Here is a 9770-nt window from a genome sequence, read left to right on the forward strand (position 1 = left end):
TGTAAACGCTGGTCAATGATTAACTTGTGCTTACAAACCTACTGAATAAATCATAGGTGTATGTATGCATGAGCATTCCTTGAGTGTTTCCTCTACAGGCTGCCACAGAACCAACCCCTTCATGCTGTTGTGCCAGAGTACAGAAAGAGTTCAAAGTTAGGACGCTATTGAAAAAGCGTATGAAACTTACAAACTAGTTTACTATATAGATTTACACATAAACAAACACTTCCACATAGACGAGCAAAAGCAGATATGACAAGTAAACAGTGACAAACACAGAGGCGTCAGTCTGGTTGTGATTCTGGTAAAAGTTTCTCTGGGTCAGGCTTAAGATGAGGGCGACTGTGTGGCCAGGATTCTCATGATTGGGAGGGACAGATTTAGAGCATTTCACACAGATCAGTGAGTATGACAAAACCTACGTCTGTAGTGATGTGCTGGATGAAGGGAAGGAGAAAGAGAGATTTTTTTTTTTAAATCAACTACATTTCTGGACTTGACATAGGCTTTACACAGACTCATAATCCCTTGGCAAGATCTATTCTCTACTCTATTTTAGGAAAGAAAGAAAGAAAGAAAGAAAGAAAGACCACATAATAGTTTGCTCAAAAATATTCATAGAAAATATACATTTCTGTGTTGCTCATATGAGCGGCCATATCTGATTAGTGAACAGACCATTCTTTTGAATTTGATCTTTTCATTTGAATTTTGAATCAGTTCACAAAACTGGTCTGTGAAATGTACTGATCTGATTCTTGAATCACGACTTTATGATCAGAAGTGAATAATGACAGTTGATCTCAGTTTGTTCCTTACATAAAGCTTTTATATGGCTTCCGAAGACTTTAACTGTACTTTAATGGTGCTTTTGAATTCTTTTTAAAGCACGAACCCTCCAGTCCCCATTTATTGAAAATGCATGAAAAAGATCTGTATATGATAATGGGCATTACAATGTTCACGTTTTAAGAGATTTCAAAGGAACATGCATCATTACAAGACACCTGATTCTCCTGAAATGCATCTTATAATTGTTTCTGTACTTCAGCGACAATGAGAGCCAAACATGCCTGTGCAAGGAGAAGGGCGTGGAGAATTAGATGATGTCTCGTACTGCTTTCATCACCAACTAAACTTCCCCTCAGAACAAAGCCGACACACCTTCACTCCTCTGGGTGTTGACGACATTCACACAACAAACAGGCTCGAAGGAATCACAATGACGTTTGTATCTGACACACAAGAAGTGAATAGAATTTAAGTTCGGTGATGATTTACCCACAAGCACAAGTTCTTCCCTAAGCACAAGTAAATTCTGCTAATCTATTGGCTGAATATCACTCACTGCTGACTGCCACACTAAGGTGATTCGATTAAAGAATCCATGAACGTGTTTAGACAGGCAATAATCCATTCAGCAGTCCGAACTGTCCTCTGTAGTCTTCTATTGTCTGATTTTGTAGCTGAGCCAAACCAGACTGAAGTGCACAGGACTTAAATATAATAAAAATCATAAAAGACATTAAAAAAGAAATGCAATGTATAATAAATGTTAAATATTATGTATTTGTGCGTGTATAGACAGGTAGATAGATCGACAGATTATAAATAGATATTAATATAAAGATATAGATTTAAATAAAAAAGTTTTTTTAATTATGCATCATAATGCTTTTTTAAGTGTTTCTTATTATTATATCATTATATTATATTATTATAATTATCATATTCATTTTTGTTTTATATTATATTAGTATTAACAATATTAATATTTCATTTTATCTTCTTTAATTGTAACTTTTTATGTACTTCTATCATTTAAATTTGGTCACCAGATATGGTCTCTGATTTATGGACCCACTGTATATGCTGCTGCAAGACATGTAAAAACATTTGTGTGTCCATATCTAGAACTTATTCTACATCTAGTTCCTCTTTCACCTAGCCTAGGCCTATCTTTTCAGTAAGCCACACACCTGCTTACATTTTCGGCTCTCTTATCTCTGACTCTGCAGTGTGAAAGTGAGGTCACACTTAAATATAGGACATACATACCTTATCAAGCACCTTAGCATGAGACAGCTCCTTCATAATCCATACACATACACAAATACGTGCTGAAACAGCACACAAAGGCTGCCAGTGAGCATTATTATCAAAGACTACACAGTTTCTGGCTAAGTGTCTCAACTAAACTGCCTGGAGACCCTCCAAACCTGTCAGTGTCCTCTTTACAATTACACACACAGACAAGGGTAGATCACACCGTCATTTGTGCGATAAACTCTGTCCCATTGCTCTGCCCGCAGCAAGGTTGGCACGGTCAGCCTGCAGCTACAGAGGCCACCTGGATAAACAACTGAATAAATCACCTCAAGAACACCTGTGACCAACACAGAGCGGCTACAGGAGTCTGAATCACAGCATCAATTCTAAAAACAGAAACAACTTATTAAAAGAGTTCACCATCACTGAGAACATGAAACATGACAGGAAGATGTGTCATTTGGCATTTCCCCCTCTTTATTTATGGGCATGACACTGCTATATTACATAATATAGTTGTGTAAGTATTTCATTTTCAGTGGCCATTGAAAAGGAACCTGAAATCAATTTTTGGTTCCTTGTTAGACAGTAAGGATGAGAAAAAATATACAAACGCAAATGGATGTTCTCTGATAAAAGACGACTTATCAACTGATAAAAATTATCTGTTCAAACAAATTCTAGCAGTTGTGTGTGTAATGGGGCCCTCAAAACATTAAGGGCAAATAATCCATGATAAAAGAACACAGAAAGAAGAATAAAGACTAGTTATCTTGTCTATAATGATTTTTGTACAAACAAACCCGCTGTGACGTATATACATTGACATTTTGTTAGGTTTAAAATCCAAACAGGAACATTTAATCACAGGAAAAACATAATTATTTAACTTAAAATTACTATTCATAATACAAAATTAATGATCAATTGTGCAACTTTTTATGTGGTTCTATGAGTGTCAAACACCACATTTGGGATGCTTTTTAAACAGCATTGAAGAAGTTTTCTTGTACTATCCAGTTGAATTTAATATACAATACCATTCAAACGTTTCAGGTCGGTAAGATTTTTTGAACTGTTTTTAAACGAAGTTAGTTTATGCTAACCAAAGCTGCATTTATTTAATAAAAAATACAGTAAAAATGGTAATATTGTGAAATATTATTACAATGTAAAATAACTGTTTTCTATTTTATTATATTTTGAAATATAATGTATTCCTGTGATGGCAAAGCTGAACTTTCAGCAGCCATTAATCTAGTTTTCACTGTCACAGGATCCTTCAGAAATCATTCTGATATGCTGATTTTCTGCTCAAGAGAGAACATTTTTATTATTTTCAATGCTGAAAACATTTGTGCTGCTTAATATTTTTTTGAGGAAACCGTGATAGCCTACATTTCTTTCAAAATTATGGGGCGTACAGAAAGTTCAACATTACAGCATTTTCATGTTGGATAAATTGTATGCATCCTTGCTGAATAAAAGAATCACTTCTTTCAGAAAACATTAGTAGTTATTAAGCACAATTCATATTTGTCTTCAGTATCAAGCCTTAAAGCATAAGTGCTTTGGTCAAAATATTTCAAGACCATGAGCAACAAAGCATATAAATTCAGGTTTAATGCTGTCAAAATCTGGAAATAGAAAAGATGTAAACATGGAAACATGTATACGAATAATGTACATTCCCTTACATTGCCGCATATTAGATGCAGCTTTATAGGCAGAGTGATTTCTCATGAATTACACAAGCTCCAGTTAAGCCCAGTAAAGCTGATGGGCATCTTCTAACCAGACATGCTAATGCAGGAACACTGCTACATTATTACATCTGACAGTAAGCTGGAAATATGGGCCAAGTCTATTGAGGGCAGGAAACCACTGGTTTCATGGGTCTTCCTTCTCTGGGAGATGTATTATGAATGGGATGAGTGCGACAACCAACAAAGGGATGGAGGGAATGTGTGTTTAGATGTGTAAGAAGAAAAACAGAAAGACTGTGGAAGATGAAAAATGAAATTCAGGGAGAGGAGAGACAGAGAGGTGGATAATGGAGAAGAAGGGCAGGGAGGGCAGGCGGAGAGAAAGAGACAAAAAAGGAGAGAGAGGTGTGGAGGTTACCCAGGCCACACTCATTAGGCTGGATGCCCAGACGGAGTGTCCAAGTGCTGAGACTCTCTCCAATTTACATCAAAGCCCCTGGGACACAAGTCCAGGCACCAAATAGAGTCAAACGTTCAAGTGATGCAGAAAAAGAGAGGTCTGGCCAACTGGGGTTGAGAAAAAAATTAATTTCGAAAACACACACGCCAAGATGGGCTTGTGGGACTTGACCAAACAACATCACGGAGCAATTTCTGTTCTAAAATTGAAATATGCAAATCTAATCTAAACGAATATGAAGGGAAGGAACAAGGCCGGGTTGACCTTGATTGAGGTCTTCAGTGTGACGTCTGTTAATCTGTGGGAAATGTGTGTACGCTCACTCTCTGCTTGATGTAGGAGTCTTGTAATTTGCACGCTGACAGCTTACTGCCTGACGGATGGATTATGGAATTTTCTATGGAATATTCCGTAATTAGAGGGTTATGTACACTGTAAGAAAAAAAAATATGTAGAAAAATGTCCTGAAAAAAATTAACAGTACTTTTCCGTTAAGTTTACAGACATTTCCTTCAACCCTAAGACACAACACAATGCAATGCGTAATTTAAAACAAATCAATACGAAAAATTCATTCATATTAACCTTTCAACATATTTTTAGGACTTTTTAATATGTATAGGAACACTATATTTTACTATTAAATAATAGTTACACACAATCAGTAGTAGTAGTTACAATAGTCAAAAGCGACAAAGGCATTTATAATTTTACAAAACACACACAAAAAAAGCACAAAATCAGCATATTGAATTATTTCTGAAGGATCATGTGACACTGAAGACTGGAGTAATGGCTGCCTAAAATTCAGTTTTGCATTACAGGAATAAATTATATTTTTAAATATATTCAAATAGAAAACAGCTATTTTAAAATATAATAATAGTTCACATTAGGGCTGCCCGATAAATCGAAATGGAATCGAGATCGCGATTCGACAGAAGCTGCGATTGTCATCCGTATCTTTCAGTGAAGCACGGTTCTGTGATCAGCAGTAAATCTTTTATCAAGCACCTTAGCATGAGACAACTCCTTCATAATCCATACACATACACAAATACGTGCTGAAACAGCACACAAAGGCTGCCAGTGAGCATTATTATCAAAGACTACACAGTTTCTGGCTAAGTGTCTCAACTAAACTGCCCGGAGACCCTCCAAACCTGTCAGTGTCCTCTTTACAATTACACACACAGACAAGGGTAGATCACACCGTCATTTGTGCGATAAACTCTGTCCCATTGCTCTGCCCGCAGCAAGGTTGGCACGGTCAGCCTGCAGCTACAGAGGCCACCTGGATAAACAACTGAATAAATCACCTCAAGAACACCTGTGACCAACACAGAGCGGCTACAGGAGTCTGAATCACAGCATCAATTCTAAAAACAGAAACAACTTATTAAAAGAGTTCACCATCACTGAGAACATGAAACATGACAGGAAGATGTGTCATTTGGCATTTCCCCCTCTTTATTTATGGGCATGACACTGCTATATTACATAATATAGTTGTGTAAGTATTTCATTTTCAGTGGCCATTGAAAAGGAACCTGAAATCAATTTTTGGTTCCTTGTTAGACAGTAAGGATGAGAAAAAATATACAAACGCAAATGGATGTTCTCTGATAAAAGACGACTTATCAACTGATAAAAATTATCTGTTCAAACAAATTCTAGCAGTTGTGTGTGTAATGGGGCCCTCAAAACATTAAGGGCAAATAATCCATGATAAAAGAACACAGAAAGAAGAATAAAGACTAGTTATCTTGTCTATAATGATTTTTGTACAAACAAACCCGCTGTGACGTATATACATTGACATTTTGTTAGGTTTAAAATCCAAACAGGAACATTTAATCACAGGAAAAACATAATTATTTAACTTAAAATTACTATTCATAATACAAAATTAATGATCAATTGTGCAACTTTTTATGTGGTTCTATGAGTGTCAAACACCACATTTGGGATGCTTTTTAAACAGCATTGAAGAAGTTTTCTTGTACTATCCAGTTGAATTTAATATACAATACCATTCAAACGTTTCAGGTCGGTAAGATTTTTTGAACTGTTTTTAAACGAAGTTAGTTTATGCTAACCAAAGCTGCATTTATTTAATAAAAAATACAGTAAAAATGGTAATATTGTGAAATATTATTACAATGTAAAATAACTGTTTTCTATTTTATTATATTTTGAAATATAATGTATTCCTGTGATGGCAAAGCTGAACTTTCAGCAGCCATTAATCTAGTTTTCACTGTCACAGGATCCTTCAGAAATCATTCTGATATGCTGATTTTCTGCTCAAGAGAGAACATTTTTATTATTTTCAATGCTGAAAACATTTGTGCTGCTTAATATTTTTTTGAGGAAACCGTGATAGCCTACATTTCTTTCAAAATTATGGGGCGTACAGAAAGTTCAACATTACAGCATTTTCATGTTGGATAAATTGTATGCATCCTTGCTGAATAAAAGAATCACTTCTTTCAGAAAACATTAGTAGTTATTAAGCACAATTCATATTTGTCTTCAGTATCAAGCCTTAAAGCATAAGTGCTTTGGTCAAAATATTTCAAGACCATGAGCAACAAAGCATATAAATTCAGGTTTAATGCTGTCAAAATCTGGAAATAGAAAAGATGTAAACATGGAAACATGTATACGAATAATGTACATTCCCTTACATTGCCGCATATTAGATGCAGCTTTATAGGCAGAGTGATTTCTCATGAATTACACAAGCTCCAGTTAAGCCCAGTAAAGCTGATGGGCATCTTCTAACCAGACATGCTAATGCAGGAACACTGCTACATTATTACATCTGACAGTAAGCTGGAAATATGGGCCAAGTCTATTGAGGGCAGGAAACCACTGGTTTCATGGGTCTTCCTTCTCTGGGAGATGTATTATGAACGGGATGAGTGCGACAACCAACAAAGGGATGGAGGGAATGTGTGTTTAGATGTGTAAGAAGAAAAACAGAAAGACTGTGGAAGATGAAAAATGAAATTCAGGGAGAGGAGAGACAGAGAGGTGGATAATGGAGAAGAAGGGCAGGGAGGGCAGGCGGAGAGAAAGAGACAAAAAAGGAGAGAGAGGTGTGGAGGTTACCCAGGCCACACTCATTAGGCTGGATGCCCAGACGGAGTGTCCAAGTGCTGAGACTCTCTCCAATTTACATCAAAGCCCCTGGGACACAAGTCCAGGCACCAAATAGAGTCAAACGTTCAAGTGATGCAGAAAAAGAGAGGTCTGGCCAACTGGGGTTGAGAAAAAAATTAATTTCGAAAACACACACGCCAAGATGGGCTTGTGGGACTTGACCAAACAACATCACGGAGCAATTTCTGTTCTAAAATTGAAATATGCAAATCTAATCTAAACGAATATGAAGGGAAGGAACAAGGCCGGGTTGACCTTGATTGAGGTCTTCAGTGTGACGTCTGTTAATCTGTGGGAAATGTGTGTACGCTCACTCTCTGCTTGATGTAGGAGTCTTGTAATTTGCACGCTGACAGCTTACTGCCTGACGGATGGATTATGGAATTTTCTATGGAATATTCCGTAATTAGAGGGTTATGTACACTGTAAGAAAAAAAAATATGTAGAAAAATGTCCTGAAAAAAATTAACAGTACTTTTCCGTTAAGTTTACAGACATTTCCTTCAACCCTAAGACACAACACAATGCAATGCGTAATTTAAAACAAATCAATACGAAAAATTCATTCATATTAACCTTTCAACATATTTTTAGGACTTTTTAATATGTATAGGAACACTATATTTTACTATTAAATAATAGTTACACACAATCAGTAGTAGTAGTTACAATAGTCAAAAGCGACAAAGGCATTTATAATTTTACAAAACACACACAAAAAAAGCACAAAATCAGCATATTGAATTATTTCTGAAGGATCATGTGACACTGAAGACTGGAGTAATGGCTGCCTAAAATTCAGTTTTGCATTACAGGAATAAATTATATTTTTAAATATATTCAAATAAATAACAGCTATCTGAAAGCACGTGATGATGATTTCCTGCTGATTACAGAACCGGCATTACTATCAAAATGCGCATGACAATCACATTCGATTAATCGTGCAGCCCTAGTTCACATTATTATGTTTTTACTGCATTTTCAATCAAATAAATGCAGCCTTGTCTAGTATAACAGACTTCTTTCAAAAACATTTAAAGGGGACGTCAGATGCAAAATTCACTTTTACATGGTGTTTGCATGTAATGTGTCTTAGCAGTGTGTGGACACAACCAGCTTACAATGATAAAAATCGATTCACTACTTCTTTTTTTTTTTAATCCCCCAAAAACCTAAAATCTCAATAATCAAGAAGTTTTGATTTTCTTAGCAATATGTTGTCATATTGCTCAGGCCCCGTCCATAGGAAAAATTTAAATCGCAACATATGACCCCTTTAAGTAGAATTTATCCGAGAGCCTAGCCTGCAAAGATTGTACATTTATCCAAGCATCTTTCTAGTCGTCTTTCATCATTGTTACTGGAACACAGCACAATAGCTCTGCTCTAGTTTCATGCCTGTACAACACAAAGCACAAATACAAGTGCTCAAAGATATAGAGCATGTAAATCAAAAGCGATGCGGCAGTGCTAGTGCAGTCCGCCCCTGGCTTCTCTCACTTCCTTTTTCTCTGCTGTCCTCACTCTCTCCCTCTTTCATTCCATACTGTGGATCTCTTATTTCCAGGTCAGGCAGAAAGGATGTGATCTGTCTCTAATTCCTCTCATATAGTTTTGCTTGTCTCTGTACAATAGCTAACTGGATATGAAATGTGTGTTAAATTCTCACTTGCACACACACGCACGCACGCACGCACACACACACACACTCTTTTCAGGGTTCTTGATCTTTAAACTAAATTCCAAAATTTGAATTGAATTTGAATTGAGGAAACAAACAGGATGCTAATTTTAATTTAAGGAAGCGGAATTAAAATGCTGAATTTTTGTGGAATGAATTACCTATAAAAATCATACACACATTTGCATTATATTAAAAAAACATTATTATTAATAATATTGATAATATCATATTATTAATAATATTGATAATAATATTAATCAAATTTAAAAATAATTAAAGTTTAAAATATCATCTAGAAATTTGTATATAATTTATATACATTTCATTATATTCATCACATTAATAATACATACAATTTAATTTAATAAACAGGGGTGCACATAAGTTCTCATTTGCGTACCAAGATGGCTAACAGTTGTTAATGCACAATCACCGTTTTAGATCAACAAACTGTAATAATGTATAAGATTTCCATTCGAACTGAAAGCATAGATCTATGCTATGCGCTGCCAGTTTCAGAGCAAAACGCCTAACTGTGACATTTCATTCATTCACTGACGCACTTTACTCGGCAGCGCATACTGGTACTTACTTTTCAGAAAGCGTCCAAAATAAAAGTTTGCTGATTTTCGGTTTGAAAATAATGAAAATTCATATAAAAAAGAAACAAGTATAAAAAAGAAAAAAAAAACTGAAA

The sequence above is a fragment of the Sinocyclocheilus rhinocerous genome, unplaced genomic scaffold (assembly GCF_001515625.1).
Source record: "Sinocyclocheilus rhinocerous isolate Xijiao unplaced genomic scaffold, SAMN03320098_v1.1 scaffold1655, whole genome shotgun sequence".
Lineage (NCBI taxonomy): Eukaryota > Metazoa > Chordata > Actinopteri > Cypriniformes > Cyprinidae > Sinocyclocheilus > Sinocyclocheilus rhinocerous.